This window comes from Phyllostomus hastatus, unplaced genomic scaffold (assembly GCF_019186645.2).
Source record: "Phyllostomus hastatus isolate PE091 unplaced genomic scaffold, TTU_PhHast_1.1 phas_contig_40, whole genome shotgun sequence".
NCBI lineage: Eukaryota > Metazoa > Chordata > Mammalia > Chiroptera > Phyllostomidae > Phyllostomus > Phyllostomus hastatus.
Genome location: NW_025333872.1, coordinates 4,695,876 through 4,719,691, shown reverse-complemented (window position 1 = coordinate 4,719,691; position 23,816 = coordinate 4,695,876). Strand labels below are relative to the sequence as shown.

Here is a 23,816-nt window from a genome sequence, read left to right as displayed (position 1 = left end):
TCCCCTCATATGTCAAATGGGGGTTGATGGGAGGATCAAATGAGTGAATAGTTGTAAAGATGCTGCAAACAGCTGGCACTAGTGCACACCTCGCAAATTCCAGTGATACAAGAAGTCTTAATGCATGTACGTGCATTCATCGGGCTCTCATTTTTCATAGGTCCCTCCTAGGGTGTGGGAACCAGAGGGGTCCTAGGCTGGGTCCAGGGGGCTGGGATCCTCCCAGCCCCCTCGCCCCCACCCCCGCCCCTGAGCCCGGGGCCAACGCGCGGATTTTCCTCCGGCAGGCGGCAGGCTAAAGGCTGCACCGCAAGCTCCGCACGTGAGGCGGCAGCACCGGTGCCGGCTGCAGCGGCACAACTCGGGCAGCCCCGCTCGCCTTGCGCAGGGGCCGCCCGTGCCGCTGAGCCAGACCTCCCGGCTCCCCGGGCTCCCGGCCGCCTGCCTCCTCCCGGGGCACCGAGACTGCAGCGCACTCCTGCCCCTGGTTCCGGATCCCGCTGGTCAGCCTGTTGCCTTGCCATCCTCGCGGCAAGCCACCCCCGTGGGGCCCGCGATCGTTCCAGTTTCGGCGGCAGCGATGGTCGGCGCGGAAGGGGATGCGCGAGGAGGCAGAAGCGGCTGCTGGCTCCCCGCCCCTGCACCTCCGCGGGCCGCCGCTGGGGGCGGCCACACCGGAGAGCTCCGCGGGGACCGAGCGCACAGCCGCTTGGCTTCCTTCACCGCTGGCCCCGCGCTGCCTCCGCAGCCTGCCGGTTGCCTCCTTAGTCTGCGCGTGTGATCGCTGTGCATGTGTGTGTCTGTGTGTGATCGGGAGCGCGTGTGCGCGCGCTCGGGGGGCAGTGTGCACGACGGGAGTGCGGAGAAGTGTGTTTGTGTGTGTGCGTGTGGGTGTGAGTGCCTGGCTGGCCCTCGCGCACACACGCACACTCGCACACACACCCTGGCTGGCTCGTTTCAACTTGAAGACATCCCACATTCCAAGATGCTCGAGTTGCCTAGAAATACCCGGGGTTTTTCGATCTGGAAAATCCTACCGGCGTCTTCCTAGGGAGGGATTATTATTATTATTATTATTATTATTATTATTATTAATCTGGAAGAGAAGAGAACAAGTTGGGATTTTTCCTCCTTTCTTGCTAAATGCCATGGATATAACTGAATAAGCCTCTCAGGGCTCTCCCCGCGTGGACATCCGAGGCCACCATCTGCCTGCGTTCGCCAGAGCCGAGGGCTTAGCTCCAGCCTGTGTCGGGCAGGGAAGGATGCGTGGCCGCAACGGGGAGCCGGGGTGCCCCGCGCAGCCGGCCTCGGTGCCTCCCAGCCAAGGGTAGATGCTGCCTCGCCCAGGTGAGTGGTCACCGCCGCTGCGTCTCCGAGATTGGGGTGTTTGCGAGGGCTCCGTGCGGGGCTGAATGCACCCGGGGAACCAGGAACTTTGCATCCCTTCCTTTTTCACTTGAGGACTCCCTCATGCGGGCACTCGTGCGGACCCTGTCTTCTCTTTTCGCCCATCCGTATCGCAGGAGGTTTCCTTTTCTTTCTTGTGTTCCATAGTGGGGGTGAAACTCTGGTGAGGAGCAGGGGGGAGCGGTCCCTGTGAAACCGGAGGGCAGGAGGAAGAGACGGAAACCCAGGTAGATGGAAACATGGAAACAGCGGGAGAACTTTGCCGTCAGTCCACTCTGTTGCATCTCCCCACTAGCAAGGCCTGTCCTCAGCTATTGCTGGGGGCTGGGTCGACCTCCAGGGCTCTTGACTCTCTCTGGGCTGGGTGGTTAGGGTAGAGCCCAGCAGAGAGCTTGATTCAGCGCTCCTGGAAAGAAGGAAGGCATCATTGCAGTTTGCGGAGGCAAGTAGGGCAGACTCAAGGATCCTTCCTATTCTGGTCTCAGGCAGAAGGCAGGGAGATCAGGGGGATTGTGTGTGTGCAGCTTGGGGCATCGGGATGGCATGATGAAGCAATATGGAAACTGGCATTAGCTGTGCCTGGTTGGTAGGTCTGTCTCCCACCCATCCCTGCCCTGGTTCAATGGTTAGCCTGGGCAGGGAGGAGGGGGAGCCAGTGGAGAGCTCAGAAACCAGCAGTGCCTTGCTCTGCACAGACCCTAGGCAACTACAGGGAGGTGTCCTGCCCATCTCCCTGTCACTCCAGTACAAAAGGACATAGAGAAAGACAGAGCCCCTGAAAGCCAGAGCCTGGGAGAAAGAGGAGGGAGAAGGAAGAGAGAGCCTGAGCAGAGACAGCAGAGGGACTGAGCAGAAGCAGCAGAGCCAGGCCAACACCAAGCGTGTGAGGAGGTGTCCACAGATAGACAGACCCTGCCTGGAGGGAGCTTATCTGAGCTGGCACTCTGAGCTGGACTTGCAGGCATGGTTGTAGGTACCAATCCTCTGCCCTGCCACAGTGTATGTGTGTGTCTGGGAGGGGGGCCTCTGTGGCAGCTATGGGCTGATTGGCCTTGTGGGACTGGGGGAAGGGGTGGCTTCAGGAAATTGGCTCCCTCACAGCTGGGGAGGTGCAAAGCTTGGGAGGAAACTGCCAGTCTCTGATCTGTGAAGTTCCCTGGGACCAGGGTAGGAGGTTCTAGGAGGGTTGTTGTCCTTGGCTGGAGGCTGGTTTAGAACTTATGGTGGGGAGGCTGAGGGGATATTGTGAGGATACTGGGAGCCAAGAACCTCTGTCTTGAGGTTGTGCTCTGTGCTACTGACCACCCTCTGCAAGAGGCTTACACAACCACAAAGCAGAGCCTGGCAAGCTGTGAGACTTCCTCCCAGGGAGGCTGAAGGGGGTCAGGGTTGTGCAGGGTGGACTTTAAGCTTGTGAGGGCCTGCATTTGGAGACAGCAGCCTCCGTGGACCATGCCAGCTGCCAGCTCTTCCGCTGACGCTGGAATGTCGTCTTTCCCTCTACACTCTGGCTGGGGGTGTGGAGTTCCATTTTTCTCCTAAGGCCCTTCAGATGCTTCTGCTCAGACCCTCAATTTAGTGTCTGGTCTAATTCCTGCCCAGGAATGTAATTAATTATCTTCCTGCCCTTGGTCTGGGGAGTACAAAGAGCAAACTTGGCATTTCGGTTCCAACCTCTGGCAGTGCTTCACTGGGAGGTGAGCTCCCAGCTCTGTCCCTTGTAGGGCTGGACTGGGTGCCTCTCTGCACTGGGGCTCAGGCTCCTTGCTTCTCTGATGCTCCAGTTTCTTTCCCAGGCCTAGAAATCTGAGAAGCTGGGGAGTGTGGCCTGGGGGCGGGTGAAGGGAGCTTCCAGGAGGCAGCACTGAAGAGGAAGAAGAAGGAGGGTGGACGGGGTAGGGAATGCAGATGAAGTAGGTGGGGCCACTGGGAGAACAAGGCAGCCTTTTGGCCACCCAGTCCCTGGTATGGAAATCACCTTCCTTGCCTGGACTGCAGATTTGAAGTAAAATCAAGAATCGGGGTTCTGACCAAGTGCCAGGCTTGTCAAGTGTCTCCAGGCTGCGGGATGGAGCAGGGTCTGTTCTCCTTCAGAAAGTACCCTGTCCTAAGGGAAGATGGGCACAGTGATTGGCTTCCAGGGCATTCCTATTCTTATGGGGGTGGCTGCTAGCTTGAAAGCAGAGACATAGGACAAAAACAACCAGAGCTAGCTAAGTGGAATTAGGCTCTGGACAAAAGCAACACCAAATTGGGTGTCTTGTGATATTTCTTTGGGCACAGTTGTCTTTTTAGGGTGCAAGTTATTTGAAGCCATGCAGTGTGTGTTATTTGTCATTCAGTGGAGTAGAGCCTAAACTTGGAGGGCCCGGGTTCAAATTCTGGGTCTGCCACACCTTTGTTCATTAACCCCTGGAGCTTCTGTGTTTTCTCACCTGGGGAAGGGAAATAATAGTATGTACCTCACAGATGCGTTATGTCCCCATGTTTGTCATGGTGCTCCCCAAGCCCCTGGTCAGATCTGGAGGAGTGCTGGGTTAGAGGGGCAGGGCTGGGAGGGGGGCCTTCAGAGACACAGAGGATAGTGCCCTACCCTCCTCTATTCACAGAGCTGCCAGGAGGGTTTGATGCCATCACACGTAAGATGATCATTAAAAGACTCCAGGAAGCCCTCGGGAAAACTTTGGGAACTGATATTACAGAAGCAAATTTCACTTCTGGGGCTGTGGCACCTGCTTACCTCCCTCTCTCTTGTTTGCTTTGGAATTTTACAGCCTCCTGCACAGTTGCTCAGTATGCTTCAACTCTGTGTTTTACAATTGTCATCTGTCACCCTTTCCTGTCTGAAGCTTAAGTGTGAAACATCCCCCAGAACCCAGTCCCTTCCATCTCCTCTTTGACTCTGCCCCTTTCTGCCCCAAGACTGGCCTCACAGGGGTGGTTTCAGGTCCAGGCTAGGGTCTGTGCAGGGCCTGTGTTTGGACCTAGGTCCCCTCTGTGGAGTTGGGGGCTACACCCAGTCAGGCAGAGGAGCTCAGACCCAGACATGTATTTAGCAGGGCCTGACTAATGAACCAACTGGAACTGGAGCTGAAAGGAAGGTCTATCCACAATATGGGAAAGCTTAAGAAAAGGTCTTTTCAGAAAGTAGGCAGTCAGGTCTGGAGATAAAGACAAGGAATAGCAGCCCTGTCTAGACTGCTTAGGGTGAGAGCAATCAGGATGGCTTCCTGGAGGAGGTGAGGATTTCAGGAATAGTAAAAGTCCATAGAAGTCTAGAGAATGCAGTCTAGAAGTTCATAGAAGTCTAGAGAGATTTTGTTTTCTTTTAAATTCTCAGAGGTCATTGAGAATTTGGGAAGCTTCAGGAGTGGGGTACTGGACAAGTAGAATGGATATTCCCAGAAACTTCTTAGGCTATTAACCAGCTCTTTGAAACAATATGTTGATTGCTTGTTATGTGCCAGGCACAAATCTAGGAACTTCACATTATTATTTCATGAAATTCTCTCAATCCTTGTGAGATTGTCCTGTGAGACACCTGTCTCAAACCTTGTGAGACAATCAAATTGTCCCGTGAAATTGCCACCACTTAACCAGTAAGAAAACCAAGGTTCAGAGAACTGTGTTCCTTCCAGGTAGCTAGTAAGTAGCAGCATTGTCACTCCATTCTCATGTCATTTGAATTCAAAGCCCACACTCTTTAACTCCAACATACTGCATCTCCTCCACAGTGAGGGCAGGTAGACACCAGGGACTGGCACCTCTAAGCCTTCTGGCCTCCTGGTCTGGGTGGGGAGGCAACTTCAGAACCCCCATCACAGGGCCCTGCAGAGCCCACTGTCTCCATGGACATTGCTTCCTGCCCTGCCCACTCATGCCCAGCTGCTCAAAAGCTCCCATCAAACAGGCAGCACCACCCTCATGGACAGCACAGAAAACAGGACAGTGGGGCAAGCCTTGGACTGGACTATAAGTCATGCAACCCAACACTGCGGCATGTGTGTGACCTGGGTGGGAGAGAACTCTCCCTACTCCCCTGAGGTCTGGCTTCCTGACTGATGAATCAGGATGCTAATGCTCACTTCCCAAGGTTGACATTAGGGCAAGGCTGCCTTGTGAATGGGCTTCATACATTAAACAAGCATTTTAGCACTCAGAGTTGTATAGGATGGGGCAAAAGTAGGTTCACTGCATTTCATATGGAAAAAATACAGTAATTAATAAATAATAGTACAAGAATAAACTCTGTGTTTTGCATACTCACAACTGCAAATCTACTTTTGCCCCACCTTGTATTTGTGACTCCCTTCTAATTTAGACCAAATATCAAGTGTGATGATGCCCAGGTATGAAGGCATTAAAGGTGGGCTTTCATATGTCAGTTTCATGTGGGACTGGAGTTAATCAGTGAGATGATAGGCCAGCTAGTTCTGTGCTTTCTGGGAAAAGGGATGGTAAAGAACCTGCAGAAGAGGGGCCTGTGGTCCAGATAAATGGGTGGGATTGGTAGCAGACAATAGCCAGAAAGGGGCACACTGATACATATAACATTCCTTTTGTCATCAGATGGCCGCCATTAAAACTCTGGCACAGAGTGGGCAAAAGGCATTTTCCTTAGGCCACTGTTTCTTGACCTTTTTTTCACCACTGCTCCCTCTAAGCGGTCTTTTTAGACACATTTTTTCCTAACTGCACCTCTCATACAATTTAAATACCACAGACATACCATGTTTCTGTTTATGTATTTTGATGTGTATCTGTGCTTTATACACAAAAAGAGTTAGATTCTTTTCCACCCCCCCACCAAAAAAACAACAACAACAGTGTTTGCCCCCTAGGGGCGCTGTTGCCTTCATTGAGAATGCCTGGATGAACAGATTAGGATTAGAAAATAAGGTGGATGACTGAGGCAGAGAGAATCCAGGAGATGGTGAGGAGGACAGATTCACTCAGGCATGGTGATAGTTTGAGTGTGGTCAGTGGACCAGCAGCATTGCCACTGCCTGGAGCAGACTAGTGATGCAAAACCCCATCCCACTGTAGACCTGAACAGGCATCTCCATTTTATCCTGATGGGGGCGGGGGCAGGGTTGGGTGCACTGCCCTACACAGGAGGCTAGGGCCAAAGGAAAAGAGGGGAGAAGTCAGACCAGAGACAACTGTGCACTGACTTGTTTAACGATTGAGACCAAGTGCACCAAGAAAGTTTAGTCAGTGATACTGTCTACACCTGCCATGATTTATTGGTCTTTGTTCTTTTCTCGGTGATTTTCTTACATTGCAGTCGAGGTTGTGAGAATTGGGAAGGGTGCTTCAGAGGAACCACAGGGTTGTGTGTGGCCTTGCTTCCAAGCAACAGGAGACCAGGGCTGCTTTGACTTGGACAGATCCAAGCTTTCTTCAATATTCCCAAGGCCCAAGGCTAATGGGGCCTAAACCCACCTGAGGGATAGACTAAACTGTAGAGACAAGATTTAGGTGTTAAAATGTGTCAAGCTGGATTAAGCAACAAAATGGGCTCTTATAATTTGTCAGCTTGCTTGGGATTGTCTGCAGTACACTTTGGGTCTCCTTGTGGTGGTCCTGTACTAACAGGGCAGCCCTGAAATGTGAGACTGCAAAATCCCCAAACTGGGTTCTTTAGAGTCCAGTGTACTTATTATTGGCATGTCCTACATTAACTCACCCACTGGCAGGAGCTAAGCCACAGTCATTCTGCCCAGACAACAAGAGAAGCAGAATGCCGAGTCTCTCTCAATGCCTCTCCCTTTTGTAGTTCCCTCCTGCAATCTCTCCCCTCAACACAGCCCTTCCTATACCCCACTTCAGTCTGGGCCACATGGAGCAGTCTTTCGTTTCTCCCTAGCTCAGGTCTCTAATAAAACTCATGGAAATGCTAAATCCAGTTGGTCATCCCATCTCCACTTCCTATTCCTTTTCTGAAAAGCTGGTACTCTCCTTCCTGGCTACTCTCCTGATCTGTTCCCCTGCTTTAGTCAAATAAGCTGATGGGAGACAGTTTACTATGGTCCCAAGTTAATATTGGTTGTCTATGTGAGAGCCTATTCAGAGTAGCTGTAAATTGGGTCTTGCTCTGGTATGATCTCTCTGACCTCCAAAATGAGTGACATATGGTTACTCAGTCTCCAGGACCTAGAGGAGCTTGGGGAGACAGCTAGGCTCAAGTTCTGGCTTTGATCTCAGTGCCTGCTGAGAGAGATATGAGCACCAGGGAAAATGGCAATGTGGGTGAAGGCATGCTTGATTTCTGAGCTCCTGGAAACCCCTGCAAATGGCCAATAAGGGCTGTGAGATGAGGTCCTGTCATTCTAAAAAGGTGTTGAAGATTTGTGGGTGGGCAAAGTTGATCTCTTAACTCAATGTCCTCTGCAATGAAAGCCACTATGATACCCAGATAGGTCCTCCTGGCACAGAAGGAGGGAGGGTGGATGGTGACCTGGGGTTATAGAGGTAAAAGTTAGAGGTACTAGTACAGCACAAGGGACTGGGCACTGGTCCTGGAGGACTCGTGGGCTGCAAGGGAATCTGGACTGTGTTCTTCTTTCAGCTCTGCCAGGAACTTGCTGGGTGGCTTGGGCCAGCCCCTCTTCCTTACCATCCTCACCTGCAGAATAGGACCTACATGTTCTCTCAAGTCCCTTCCCATTCAGGGGTTTGAGCCTTTTACTTATAAGTCCATGAACAAGTCTGAGTAAAGATACATCTGCTGAGCCATCCAGGCCCTCGAAGTGACTTGTTGAGGACCCTCCAGCCTCCTTTCATTCCTACTCTCCTTCCAGACCGCGAGCACTGACCTGATGCTTTCCTCTGCCTGATACCCTCTGACTGCTCTTAGCCATCCTCATACCCTGTTACAAGGGTTAGTTTCGAATGACCAAGATCCCAGGGCTGTAGTGTGAAGAGGGTGTTTCCTTCCTCCCCCACTCCAACGCATGCATGTGCACATACACATATTCCTACACACTCACATTCACACATGTGCACATCCACACCCACAAGTATGCACAGGTCTACCTTCTCACACTCTCACACACACACACATATACCACATGGCCTTACACACATTCTCATATACACATGCATGCACACAGTCATGCACACATGCACACCCCTATACTTACATTTACAAACATATATGCACATACAGACACATTTGCATATGATGCACATACGCACGCATACGTACACACATATACATCTCACACATTCAGACATTCACACACATGTGTCTGGTACCTGTACACCATACACATGCTCTCACATGTATGGACACACACTAGCTCACACTCTCTTGTCTACTTCCTCAGTGACTCTCTTAAAGACAAGTGCCCCCACCATTCTACCTTCACAGAGCACTGACTGCTTTACAAAGCATTTCTATGCATGGTCTCTTCAGTCCCCATAGCTCTCTGAGCTCAGCTGGCATGACCTTGGTCTCCTCCCTGACTAGATGAAGAACCAGGCTCAGATTAAGAAAGGCCATGTAGGTAGCAGAGACAGGAGAACCCCAACTTCTGACTGTGTTTAGAAGTTCCCCACCACAGCAGATAGTATCATATCACAGTGTCACATTTGTCACTACGATAGCTGCAGAATAGCCCTGGGAGATAGGGAGGGAGGGTCTGTTTTGTCCCTGTGTAAAAGATGGGAAACTGTTCTGCGAGAGTCACATGGGGGGCAATGGAGCTGGTGCTGGAGACTTCTGTCCTTTTCTGTAGAGACATTTGTGCATGGCTGGTGATTGTTCCTTTGTGGCTCTTTTTGAATCACATCAAACCTCCAGCAATTGAGAAGTGCCACCCTAGGTCAGCCCTGTGGGCATTCCAGCCCCAATTCTGCCTGGTTTCCACTGAGAAAGGGGTGCAGGAGAGGACTGGACTGTCTCTATCCTCACAGGGTTGAGGAAGCCCTCTCATGGCCATTTCTCATAATGCTTCTCAAGGATCAAGGTGGGTTCATCATGCATGTGCCTCAGCTCACTCACCATTTTCGTGTTCTCAGCCTTGCCCGCCTCTTGAGGCGGTGTAGGTGTAAACTTTTCAGGAGAGCCTGAAAGTTTAGAATTTGGTGATAAAGCCCACACTCCTTCATCCATCCCTTTCATAACTGGCTGGTCAACAGTTCTCACCAATCAGTTTAATTCAACAAGCAGTTATTGATTACCTACTGTGTGCTGCCAGCAAGCCAGATGCTGCAAAGATGAATCATCTCTCCAGTCCAGTCCATGTGAACACACAGTCCTCCATCACATCGATCATTTGATTTATTCTTCTGTACTTTTTCCGGCCCTGCCTATTGGAGGTGGGTGGTGGTGAGGGGTTCCTATGCTGGCTTGTTTCTGGTGCCCTCTCTCACCAGCATTTCCATGCACACATGTGTACATGCACTTGTTTGCTCAGGCCTAAGCTGAAGGTCACTTGTGATTAGCTACTTGAGTAAAGCTGACCATGCTGGTGATGGTGGAGGTGGTGGTGGTGGTAAAGTCCACTTAAGAAATGCACTCTCAAGAAGCTTTCCCAAATCCCTCTCCCACCTCAACACTAAGCTGACATCTTACCATCTTACCCAAATAGAAACTGAGGGATGAAGAGATCTGGGGAAGATTTGGGGGTTGTGTTCACAGTTTAGGGACAGCTGGTCCTCAAGGAACCATTTAATCTCTCTCTGGGCCTGATTACTTGTCACAGAGGATGAGCTGGGAAGAAGAGGAACTGAGGGGAGATCCTAGAATAGATATAAATCCTGGAGCCTCTGTCCAAAGTCACAGCTTCTAAGCACACGACAAATGAGGGTCATTGCATAGGGGAAAGACAGTTCCCCAGGCCTAGATGGGCATGATCTGGGCATGGGCCCTCTGGCAGGGGGAGAACACGGAGAAGTTATACATGGGCAAGGCATGCTCCTTATGTTTGAGAAGTCTTCATCTGATGGAGGAAGGCCTGCTCCTTGTCCTTGGGAAGTTTATGTCCAAGAGGAGGATGGAGCAGATAAACGTGGCACTGTATTCAGGAATGCTTAGGCACTGAACTGCGTGGATGCAGAGCCTTTTTCATGCAGGATGCATGTGTGCATGGGGCCCCCATTCCAGGGGCTGATGCTGTGTTCTGCAGTCCCAGTGGCGTGAAGTTGAGCAGATTGCTCTGTGCCTCTTTTTCCTCATCTGCAAAATGGGGATAATTATAGTATCCACTGTGTAGGGTTGTTAGGAGAATTAAATGAATTACTGTATGTAAAGTGCTTGGAGCAATGCCTGGCTCATGGTGAACACTATGTAAGTGTGAGCTGTCATTATTCATAGCAGATATAGTCATGTATTTTCCTAAGTGTGAAGAGGACTCACTGTGGACCAGCTTAACTGGTCTCAAACAGCAACCTCAGGAATTTTGTAATAGTCTCTACATGCTCTCATCTGACCCTCCTGACAATCCTACCAGGCAGGCAGGACAGACAGCTGCTGTCCTTATGTCCATTGTACACAAGGGTAAACTGAGGCATGGAGGTTACTAGGTAGTTCTTGGTCCAGTTGTGTTTTTCATTACCCTCTACCATCACATAGTGTTGAGCTAAGGGGTGGGGTGATTTCAGGGAGGAGGGTTTGGATGAACATGTCTGGTAGGTTCAGCACTGGACCTCCCACCTGAGCCTTATTCATGTTGAATCAGATTGGTGAGGAAACACACCTCCAGGTCTCTGTGTCTAGGTTGTATCTGCAGAGCAGGCATGGGGGAAGCAGGCTGTGTCTGTACACACAATTTATGGGGGATGGGAGTCAGTGGCAGGGCCACAGGGCATGCTTATTTGGATCCTTTAGACCCCATCATGAATGTCCTGGGATGGGGTGGGGTTGGGACTGGGCTGGGGGCTCTAACCTGCACTGGGGACTGTTCTATGAAGAAGGAGCATCTGATTCATCCTGGTGAAGAGAAGGCCAGAAAGAGAAATGCCCCTGGCCATGAGTCCTGCCTCCCACTCCCCAACAGCAGGGCTGTTCCTGGGGGTGGGAAGAGGGACCTCCTGAATGTTTTGGTTCACAGGATCTGGGAGAGAACTGGGGCAGAAAGAGGACACAGAAGAGGGGAGTGACGACTTTAGACCTGGGATGGGGGCAAACCAGATGTAGAGGATATGCTTGTGGGGTGGGGATTCAGGAACTCTGGGGGAGTTGAAGTGCAGGAATGTATTCTGGTCAGTGTCTAAGGGAAGACATGGGGTGATGGTGGGTGTGGGTGTGTGACCTCAGGGAGGGGTCGGGGGTCCAGGAGGCATGGTCCACAAGGAGAGCTGGGGATGGAATCCTGCAAGAACCTGGCCTTCCAGTCACTCCTAGCAAAGAGCCAGGTGGCCTTAATCAAAGCCCCAGCCCAATTCCCCGCCCAGGGGGAGAAGTCCAGACCCCAAGCTCATTTCCAGGGTATGCAATCAGCCTGTTTCATAAATCAGGGGCCACGTAAACACGGCACACAATTGGGAGGCACTACGGGTACCACGCTCCAGGATAAATCCTGGGCAGGAAGAAACAGCCATAGACTCTGAGTTACATGGAGGTCAGCGAGGTGCTGGCGGCCGGCCTGTCTTGGGGTGAGTTATCTCAGGTTGGTCACCCTGTGATGTTGCTGCTCTGCAGTGCTGGCCTGATATTTACTGTATATTGGTTTTTAAATTGTAGCATGGCATTGATTCCTGCTCTTGAAGTTCAGCCCTCACTCGCTGTCTCTGTCTCACTTGGCCTTTCTCTGTCTCTCCTTTTCTTTCTCCATCTGTCTTGTCTCTCTCTCAATTCAGTTTTTAATGTAGAGTATTATCTTACACTGTATTGTGTTACCCTTTAGTATTACATTTCTATTACCTTATATTAGCCTGTGCATTATATTCACTCCTTCCACGTATATATAGCATTTGATAGTGTTTAAAGCTTTACTCACAGCCATGTTTATCTACTTTGGAGCCATGACAGTGAGGAAGTAGGGCGAGCAGAGTTGTCTCCATTTAAAGGTGGGGAACGGAGTTCAGAAATGCTAATGGAATGACCAGGTCATGCTTGGATGGAATTATGTTATACCATTAGAATAATGGCTCCTGGGTATTGAATGCTTATGGTGGGCCCAGCACTGATCTAATGTAAGCTTTATGTACTCATTTTATCTCCACATCAATTCGGAGTGGGTGAATGGGAGGGCGTGTTTATTTTTACAGGTGAGAAAATGGAGGCCCGGAGAAGGTTGTCCAAGGTCACACAGCTTCCCAGAGGACAGAGCTTTGATTCAAACCCAAGCAGCATGGTTCCTGAGCACACACTCTTATCCACAATTTAAGCTGTTACATGTAATTACTGGGTTGGAGTCAGGGTGAGAGGGTGGGGAAGAGGTCAGATGGCTTCACAGTGTTTCAAGAGGCATTCTTGTCCTTAAACACCCTTACTTTTTGTAATAGTTTCACTGCCCCCCAGGTCAAGGCTTGGGGGACCTCATGTCAACTGAAAATGCCCCCCAGAGTGGGGGACCATGTTCCTCGGGGCTCATCAGGACCCCAGTATCTATAGTGTGGCCCTCAGGTGAGTGCAGAAGGGCAGTCTGCATAGAGTAGGGGTGGTGGAAGCCCTGGCTGGGTGACTCACTAGCTGTCTGCCTTCCTTCTTTTCTGTGGAAGGAATCTGCTGTTCTGATCTCCATGGGGCCCCACACGACTGCCTTTGTGCAGTTTCCTTTGCCCTTTGGGTTACAGCTGTTCTCCAAGTGCAGCCTGGCTCCCAGGGGCACAATGGTCCAGCAGGCATCAGAGGAAGAGCTGGCAGGGCCTGGGGCCCCTGTGTGTTCTGCAGGGTGAAGCCCCTCCCTCACAGCGTTCATCTGGACTATAGCCACAGGCTCTTCTTCTCCAGGCTCCTCAGGCACCTTGCCTCCCACCTCCTTTTGAGGAGATACTGTCATGGCTGCAGTCTGGGTCATGTTACACAGCTTGCCATGGCTCAGAAGCTCATCTCTCTGTCCCCATGTTCTCACTCATGGGGAAGAGGAGGCAGACCAGCTGGGCCATCTGCATTGGCATGTCCTTTACTGGGGCAGAGATGAGATGAACAACAGGACTGGGCCCAAGGAAGTTGCTCTAGGCTGCCTTCCTGGAAGCAGGCCCTGACTCCTCTGAGCCATTCCACAGGGAGCACAACCCGTCATGCCTGCATTTCCGTAGGCCTCATGGGAAGTGGGGCTCTGGTTCCAAGGCTCCACAGCCAGGCTCTCACCCACCTTCCCTTGCTAATGGGGCCTCTAACAAGCAAAGTATAAAGTGGAAGATAAGGGAACCTTTACACTCCCTCCCAGAATCATCAACTCCAGCCCTAGCCTGGACACAGACTGGAACATCCCTCCGAGGGGTTATGTGTTCATTGTTTTTCTCATTAATAGCTACTCCTTACTGAGCATGTGCTATGTGAGAGGGTAATTGAGCACCCTCTCAATTACTGTGATTGAGGCCCAGAAACTGGCCAGCCTAGGTTTGAATCTCAGTGATTCCACTTATCTGTGTGACCTTGGGCAGGTCACTTCTCTCTGAGCCTCAGTTTCCTCCTGTGTAAAGTGGGACCAACACCAATGCCTGATCCTGGGGTTGTCGTGAGTATGAAGTGAGTGGTATCTACCAGCACTGCAGGGTCTGGCTGGGATGTGTATCATCCAGGTGTTGGCTGGAGCTGTGATTCACAGGCTTCCTCTCACTTCTTCCTCTGGTGCCTTTGCAAAGTAGGTGCTACCTCCCTCTGTGCAGATGTGGAAAGCAGCCATGGCATTTGCTCTGAGTCTAAGGTGACCAACTGTCCTGGTCTGCCTGGGACTGAGTAAATTCTTGGGATGCCAGACTTTCTGTTTTAAAACAATGTAAGTCCCAGGCCAGCTGGGATGAGTTGGTCACTGTACTCAGGCCACACAGAAACTCCTCGGCTGAGCCAGGATTTGAATGCCATTATGTGTGATTCCCCTGTCATGCCCTTAACCACCACCCTAGACCCCCTTGGGGTAGGTCCCTCACAGCTGCCCACATTCACTGAGCTAAGCCAGGCAGGCTTTAGGGATGCTATCACTATCCTAGTTCATCCTCTCAAAACCTTATAATTTACACTCTCTTATGCAAATTTACCAAAGAGGAAACTGAGACTTGGAGAGGTTAAGTAACTAGCTCAGGGACACACAGACAGGAATAACTGAGCTAGTACTTGAGCCTGGACTGTCTGGCGCCAGCACCCCAGACTCCTGGTTACTCCGCGGCAGCTCAGCTCCCCTTGTATCTCTCCCAGCTCCCTCAACATGAATAGATCTCATTTCTTCATCTCAGTGGCCTGTGGGGTAGGCAGGGCAGATACTTCCTAAAGGTCAGAAAACTGAAGCTCAGTGAGGCTAGGAAATTTAGCTGTCACATGGCTTGTAAGTGACAAAAGCAGGATGAGGTTCCATCAGGGGTTCTCAGCTGAGGCTTTCCTCTGTTTTACTTGTTTGATAACTAGAGGGAGGTCCCTCAGCCCCACCCAATCCTGTACAAATTCCTTGAGGCACCAGGTCCCAGCAATGACTGGGTCCCCTGTGTAGATGGCTGGTTCCTGGCTTGTGCACTGGTATTTCCTTTGATCTAGTTGTTATTATCTGATTTTCCCCAGCAGGTAGGAGAGGCACCTAGTGGCAGAGTAGATGCATCTGCCAGTCCCACAGATGCCTTCCTCGCACCAGCGGGGCCTGAATGCAGAAGGGGCTGCATTTTCCTGGAAGGGCAGTAAAGACTATATTAACACTGAAATGCTTTTAAGATGACTAAAGAAAACAGTTGGTAAGGACAGTGACAAGAGTCTATAAATTCTGAATGATGTTCAGGATAGTGGCCTGGGTCCTAGGGTCCATAAAACCCAGGCAGCTGTTGGGTCAGGGGTGATTTATGGGGCCCTTTATCTGCTCTGGGATTACCTGCCTATCAGCCTCTCACTAGTAAGATACTTTTTCTTTTTCACTTTGAAATTCTTTTCATACCACTTGTCATGGTGCGGTGCCTGGGTGACCCCTCTGAGCCTCCCACTCATTGGCTCTACCCTCCTGTGATTCAGATGGCAGTGGGTCATCATGTGGCTTTGGAGCCCAACTGGTGGTGGCAATGGCAGCAGGACCACAGAAGCTCCAAGGCCAGACCTGACCCTGTCCTCACTGTCAGCAACGAAGATCAGCAGCAGGTACCCACACTGCCAGCTAAATACTGGGGTTAGTTGAAGCCTAGAATCTCGGGACTCTGCTATTTCAGGCTTGGAAACTCGGGCTTTGCTATTTCAGGTAAGCTGTGGGCTATGACTACCTCCCTCCCCATTGTCCTGCCTAATGGGGTTTGCCAGGAGGTAAGAGGAAGGGTTAAGGCTTGGCTGCTGCAGCTTATCCATAGCTCTAACACTGCTTTTCTATATGAGGTCGTGGGTGCTCAGCCACAATGGTAGGGTGAAGGGCTCTGCTGCACACAGGAGGGTGCAACATCCCTTCTTCTGGCCAAAGTCTTTGAGGTCCACAGATCTATGGGGGAGAAGGTGGCAGGGGACATCTAGTTTCCTCCATAATTCAAAATTCTTCAGAATGCTGCCTGGTGTGCCTCTATTCAACTCACTTGCAGGTAATAGATATTCACTGAGCACCTAGAATTGGTTAGGTTCTGGGTTTCAGAGGTCAATTAAACCTGGTCCCTGCCCTCAAGGTGCTCCCTGTCTGGCGGCAGAGGCCAAGAAGTAAATGGGCAATTACTACGCACATAATAGTGACATTGGAGGTGAGGAACTGGCAAGGCTTCTAGGAGGAGGTGATTCTCTCCAGCTCACTGCAGGTGCCTCTTGCTCTGGCTGCAGCAGGCTCCTGAAGGCCCCTGCCTCTCTGGCATCTCTAGCTCGCTATCACTCAGACACTGCACATCTTGCTGATGTCTCTCCATCAGTCTCAGGATAAAGTCCTAACTGTTAGGTGGCCCACAAGGTGCTGGCCCCATCAACTTCTTTCACCTGTCTGTGCCCTCTCCCCACCCCCACTAGACTGCCACAGTTCCTAGAGCACATCACGCTCTTCCCACCTTTAGACATTGCAGTTCACTGGGACCCCTGCCTAGAGCACCCCTCCCTCACCCTCTGCCTGGCAGGAGCCTGTTCATCCTTCAAATGTAGGCTTAAATATTGCTCTGGGGGACGACCTGCCCACCCAGTCTAAAGTGGGCCCCCTTGCTCTTCTCACCCAGGGCAGTTTGTTTGTTTTCCATGACCCATCCTTCACTCTGTATTTTCTTGTCTGTTTATTGCTTCTCTCTTGCAGCCTGTAGGCAATGTGAGGGCAGGAAGGGGCAGGGGTTACAAGCACAGACTGGTGCTCGAGTGTCTGTGCGCAAGCCCCTCTGCAATGCTCACCAGTTGGGTGACCCTGGGAAAGTCACTTCACCTCTTTGTGTTCCAGTTTCCCCGTGTATAAAGTGGGGAAATAATAGTACCTACCCCATGGTTTAATTAGTTAATATATGTAAAACACTTAGAACAGTGTCTGGCATATGTCAAGTGCTCAATAAATTAGCTATTATTATTTTTATATCCAGTGCTTAGAATAGGACCTGCCTCAATGAATATGTGATGATTCAATGAGACACCTGTGCTGAATCTTCAAGGGAGTAGAACTGGGTTGGTTAAAGAGAGAACAGTGATTCGCAGCCCTGGCTACGCATTGAAATCACCTGGGGAGCTTTAAAAACCATTGATGCCTGGGCCCAGGAGAGTCTGGGTTAATTGTTCTGGGTGTGGCCCCTGCATTTGGAGTTTTAAAGCTGTCTTGGGATTCTGATTCCAGGGTTGAGACCTTGGAGATGGTGAGCGGTAGGTGTGCAAACACCAAATGCATCATGGAACTGGGAAGGCCTTGTTAGAGGATGTCCTTGAAAAGGGAGCAAGAAGGGTGAGGCCAGGGCAGGAGAGTTGAATGGTGGCACAGGAAGGTGGGGACAAGCCAGGGAGAGCCCTGCATGCCAGGCTAAGGAGCTGAGGCGTGGTAGGGAAGTCAGTGGGGAGCTTGCAAGGCTCTTAAACCGGAATGACATGGTCCAATGTGCCTTTAAGGAAATTGCCCTGGATGGATGTGTGGAGGATGGATTACTGTGAGTGAAAGTGAAGGCTCAGAGATCAGAGGGCAGAAGCCCTCCTGCTCCTATGAAAGTGGTTCAGGGCCAGGTTTGAACAGTGAAGGCGACTTGCTTGGGACCAGCTTAATTAATTAATCTTGTTGGCATGTCTGAACAGGGAAATGTGGTCAGTGCAGGATATCTCCTTGCTACCCTGTCCCCAACTACAACTGCAACCTGTACCACTGGAGGCTGATGTAAACCCCATCTTGTCCTGACTGCAGGAGGGTTTTTCTGCCTGGGTTCTCAGCCAGACTCCCAGGTGGCAGCCAGAATCCTCTATTCCACAGTCCCCTGGCCCTGAGCTGGTTATTTCAACCTGGAGACCCCTCCCAGGACTGCTTCCTCATCTGTGCCGCCCTACCAGCCAGCGATCTAAATGTACCAGCTCTTTCACTGGTTCCAGGCGGGCCCACCTTGAAGCAACAGACTCCTGTCCTCAGGGCTTTCTCTCCCAGCAGCAGCTGGAGTATTTTCTCAATCTTCCCCTGTACCTGGTTTGTAGATGGGGCTCTCACTTCCTGACTTCCTTCTCTCTGACTACCAGGCTATTTTCCTCTCATTCTCCATTGTCCTCTAGCAGGTGGATGTGGGTTTTGGAGAGCTGCCTTTGGATTACAGAGCTCTTGATAAAGTGATCCATGTACTTCCTACTCTCCCACACTGTCCACCTTCCCTTGGGGGCAATGTAGGTGGACACTCCAACCTATCTCTGCTTCTTACTGGCTGTGTGATCTTGGGCAAGTTATTTGACCTCCCCATGCCTTAGTTTTCTTATCTGTAAAATGGGGGCAAGAACTTGGAGACATTTAGTTAGTTCATTGCTACTAGTGATGGTCACAGGTTTGGATTAGCCATCCAGTTCAGAGGATATAATGGATTTCAATTTAACATCCTGTTTCTTAGCATTCAGAAAGGATTTGGGACAAGGCAGGAAACAAAGTGCATACAGCATCTTCATTTTCATCTCATGGGGATGCCTCACAGCTGCCCACATGTACAAGTCTTTTGCCCCTCACCCACCTGGGGCATGTCTGCTGCTGTGGATAAGAGCTGAGGTACATGTGAGTCTCCTCAGTAAAGAGAAGCTGCAGCCTTGATTTTCTGCCATCTCTATGCCATTTTGGGGACCCAAGACCTGCCTGCCAGTTCACAGTTCCTCAGACCCACAGATCAGGGCTTCCACAGTTCACAGGGCAGATACCTCGGACCACATGCACCTAAGGTACTGTTGGGGCACAGCCTGGGGCATTTTCCCAGGGAGGCCCAGACCAGCCCAGGCTGCTGTCAAACCTTGACTCAGAGTTAATCTGCACACGTTTCTTGAACAAGGGGACAGCCAGTAGACTGCTGTCAACTAAGAAAGACGAAAATTGGATTTGTATGACAGAGAGAAGACAAGAGAGGGAAAACTGCAGACCATCTGGGAGCAGTGAATCTTGTTGTTACTTCTGGGGGTAAACTGATCAGCTGTCAGCTGGCACAGTGATTAGGCCAGGCATTTCTCTTCTTGAGCAGGCTGACTGGGGTCATCAAAAAACAGGTCTGTTGTTAGGATTTTCCAGAAGAAATTCAGGAGTTTGCCTGTGGGGGTAGAGTCTCTGCAGGATGCCAGCCAATGCCCCTTCACCAGCACCTCCACCTTAGTGAGGCCAGTCTGCACCCTTCCCCCATCAGATGGCCTCAGCATGGGCTGCCATGGGGTTCAATGGGTCAATGCCTGCAAGGTCCTCAAATAGGGACAAGGAAGTATCCATATGGAAATAAGTTCACAGTAATGTTTAATAAGTTCTAAGTACAACTATTCCTTCCCTCACTGAGGTCCATCACTGTGGGCCTCTCCAGCTGATGTCCTGTATCTCTTCTGGAGCTGAGACGCAGAACTGAGAGAAGGAAGATGGGGACCCAGAATGGAAACCAAGAACCAAGACCACTTTGGAATAGTTGGTTTTAAGTAATAAAGTGGTCAGGTGCTCCCCTTGGACCCTTTTGGACCTGGAGTTGAGGGGGATTTCTGTTTTGTCTTTTCACCTAAGGCAGCATCAATTTGAGGCTCTTCCCCCATCACTTGCAGTTTTATCCCTTTGGCTGTGACCAGGCTGTGCCCACCATTCTGTGTTCTTCTCTGAGTCATAGAGGATAACTAGAGGCCCAGAGAAAGAGTGTCCTATCCTGTCTTCATTGGGATATGGAGATGAGGACCCTGGTAGCAGGAGGTTGTCCCCTTCTTAAGTGTCTCCCCTATCTGCTCCTTGTATTCCAGGGAGCCAGGTAGGATAAGAGTCAGAGTCTCAGAGATGAGACTTGCAGTCAGCTGTCCTAGTGACTTGAAGTATATCCTCAGTCAAGAGGGCCTCCTTTCTGACCCTCTTTTGTTTTCTCATCTTTAAAACTGGGAGATGAAACAGTGTAGACAATCTCCTAAGGACCCTAAGAAAGTAGGCCTGCCTCTCTCTACTTTAAACGTACTTTTCATGTTTCTCCTTAAGGCTGCTCTCCAAGGTCATCCTCCCAAGGTTTCATGGAATGTAAATGTTGGAGAGTCCTATAGTGATTTCTCTTGGGGTCCTCTTGCAGATAGTCTTGGCTCTTTAGGGCAGGAAAAACAGTGCTCCCCTCAACTACGATAGAGAACTTTTCTCAGGAATGGGGAAGGGCTAGAACCTCCAGATGAGTCTTACAGCTTTTATTGGAACTGACAGGTGCCATGATTATTGTCTCTGAGTCTGTGTCTCAAATAGTCAGAGCTTTGATGGCAGGTGTCTGCCTCCATCACTGCACACAGCACCTGAATCAGCCACGCATGTGGAGGGGAAGCTTTATGAAGACTTGTGCATCTGTTGATGGTGAGGGCTGTGGCAGTGGTGCAGGTAGTGGTGGAAGAGGTTGGGGGATGGGAGGGATGGTGGGGATGGAGGATGTGATTGCAATGATGGTAGAGATAGTTTTGGTCATGGCATAGAGAAGTCTGGGGAGACAGTTAGGGCATGAAAGTCAGTTAAGTATTTTTTCTGGGAGCAATAATGGAAAGGCATTGAAGGATTATAATTTAAGGGAAGGGGAACCAGATTGACATTTTGAAAAGCTCACTTTAATTGCATGGTGGAAAACTGCTTAGAGGATGGCAAGAGAGCATGTGCACAGACCAGTTAGGAAGCCATTGGAATAGTTCAGGAGAGAGATAATGATGACTTGGATTGGGGTGGAATGGAGAGCAGTGGGCAGATGCTGGAGCTACTGAGGCAATAAAATCAACAGGACTCTGACGATTAGATAATGCCTTGATCAGACTGGGTGGTTTGTGAGTAAGAAGGAGGTATCAAAGATGAACCTTAGGTTTTTGGCTCGGTCACCTGGAGGGGTCATTAGATCGGAAGCCCTGTGAGGGCAGGAACTGTATTGTGTCTACCTGTGTCCTCAGGCCCTCAAGCAGCAGCTGGCATGTGGTAGACATTCAGTAAGTATTGGTTGGATGACTTCTGCTGTTTACTCTGTCATAAGCCTGATGAAAATCATGTATTACAATTTTTGGTTCCCATGTCTGTGTCTTCCACTGAACATCAAGCACTCCTAGAGCTGGCCCACAGATCATTAAATGACTAAAGGGCTGGACCTCAGATTCAGGTGAACCTGAATTTGAATCCCAGGGACTTACTTAACTGGCTGTGTGATTTTGGGAAAGTTACTTAACTTCCTTGAGCCTAAATATAGTCTCCTCTAAAATGGGAGTACAAAGGGTGCTTACCTCACAGGGTTGTTGTACCAATTAAGTGAGATAATATAATGAGATAAAATTGTAAAGCACTAGCCAGTCCAGTTTCTGGCCTGTGCTTGGTAAGTGTGATGGCCATCTTTAAGAAAATGAGTCATCTGTATCTCTCATCCAGCACTTCACTGGCTCACAGAGGTGTGTCTGTGGGGTGACAGGGAGAGGAAATGAGTGAAGGCAGGGATGCTGTTGAAGACTCTGGGGACAGGGCTGGAGATATTGTGGGGAGACTGATGTTCCTTCCACATCCATCCTGTTACTTCCACCCTGCTTTCTAATGTTGTTTCTTGGCAGTTCTGGAGATGAGACTGTTTGTGACATGGCCCCCAGGGCACATGGCAGACACTCAGTGCCCAAGGGAAAGCAGAGCATCTCAGGACTCAGGTGCTTCCATATCTACTTTTGCTTCAGCTTCATCTCAGTTTAGTCACAAAAAAATGTGTGTTTAAAATGGCAACAGGTACTGTTGATCCATATGGAGCCCCCTAAAGACCTCCACTCCCTAATGGTCTTTGCACCATGATGAATGACTGGGTACTGACAAGGAGCCCCCAGCTATATCTGTTCCCTGCTCCTTTCCTCCCTTTAATGAGAGAGTGAGGAACTAGAGGGTCCCTCAGAAAAGGAGGGGGAGGGGAAGCCCAGCCACTGTCCCTGCTGCTGTTCTTGTGCATCCTGGCTAGAGAGGGAGTTTTGTATCACAGACATTGAGCATACCTAAATGCAGAGAGGCAGATTTCAAGAGCATGACAGAAGGAAGTGCCATCCACACCTGGAGCATCTGTGAGTACTATGTAGGTGTGTGGGGAGGGGTGTCTACACCTGGGGCCCCTTGAGCCATCTGTCAGCTTAGAGTCAATCCTCAGGAACACATGGGTGGGGCCAGAAACCAACTGGTAGACTGTCAGCACTTGGCCAAAACATGGACTTGGAGCTTAAGGAGACACCCATTTGCACATACTCCTCTATACACAGACACACACACACATTAACGCTTATACCCTCTGTGGCCCAGAGGCTCACCAATATCCCCTTGAGTGGAATAGCCATGGGCAAGCCCTAAATGGGCCTCTTTGTGATAAATGATGTGTGTGTGTGTGTGTGTGTGTGTGTGCGTGCGCATGTGTGTGTGCACATACCTTTGCATCATAACAGAGGCCTAATAGTCAATGTCTAGGAAAGACTTTACCTCCAAGTGGTGACAGAAATAGACCAGGTTTCTTTTTAGAGCTTTCTCTAGCTGGTTAATACATGTGTGTAGGCAGGACCAGGCCCCACTCCCACTGCTTCTCTTATGGCTAAGGTCCTCTAAGCTTCAGAAGTAGCAGATGGAGAGCAGAACAAGCTCTGCCTCTGGCTGGAACCACTGCGTCTTGGCAAAATGGTCTGCTGTCCAGGTGTATCCCATTTCCTCCTAGGCATGCAAAATTGGAAATCTTGTCCCTTCTCATGCTTTACCTTCTTCCTCCCTTTGTGCACCACCTGGTGTACATTCACCTGGCCAGTTCCTAGTTGTTCCTGCTCATCCAACCCTAGGGAGCCCACAGCATCCTTCTGGTCTGCATATTAGATAGATGTCCCTTCTCTGTGACCCCTCAGATGTCCTGTACCCCATCCCAAACCGGGCACTGCGGTTGTGTAATCATGGCTCCTCATTCCACCTGCCTAAACCTGACCTCATCTTCCAGGAAGTGTCTGTGATTGCTGTAGCCCTGCCTCTGTACCCCTCATCCATATTTCATTACATGTTCATTTTTAAATGGTCTTTCCCTCTCACTGTCCTCAGGCTCTAACTGGACTATCATCTGCCAGAGGGTACATTGTGCTGTCTAATCTTAACCTTCCCTTCCTCCCTCCCTCCCCCTCTCTCCCTTTCTTTCTTAAAACACTTCTTGAACTTCTTGTCTTTTATGAGCAGCACTCTGGACTAGGCCCTGGCACTCAGGAGGGTTTCCCAGTTGGGGGTCCTTGGCTCCAGGTGGGGTCTACAGTGGCCAGCCCCTGCAGGGGAGAGGACACTGTCATTGTGGACTTCTGAGTGTTCTGGCCCCTCCAGGAGGTAAGAGCAGTGCTTATGGGAAGTTTCAGGAGATGTAGATTCTATGCCCAGGTCCTTGGCCTCCCTCATGGGGCACAGTTCCCTATCTACAAAATGAGGGGCACTGCAGAAGCTCCCTGGAGTCCCTTCCTGCTCTTACCTCTGTGACTCCATGATGAAAGGCCCACATGAACCCTGTCCTTTCCTTTCTCCTCTCCGTAAGGCAGAGTGCAGTCCCCATGGCTGACTGTAGAGAGCATCGAGGGGGCTTGAGGCTTCTGTCCCAGCTGTCCTTTCCCTGGGGCCTGAGCTCTTGACACCACCTCATGGCCTATGGTTGTTGAATGTGCCTCCTTGCTGCATATGTGCTGTTTATGACACGAGATGGAGGATAGCTCTTCAGTGGGACAACAG

At 50.5% G+C, this 23,816-nt stretch overlaps 1 protein-coding gene across 1 annotated transcript in view; it reads left to right on the top strand.

Moving 5' to 3' along the window:
* Positions 1-1,190: 1,190 nt before the first annotated feature.
* LRFN2 (leucine rich repeat and fibronectin type III domain containing 2) overlaps positions 1,191-23,816 on the top strand; it is a 179,599-nt gene continuing 156,973 nt past the window's right edge. Inside the window, exon 1 of the mRNA XM_045843664.1 lies at positions 1,191-1,350. The gene's annotated coding sequence lies outside the window, so the exon portion shown is untranslated. The remainder of the gene's footprint in view (positions 1,351-23,816) is intronic.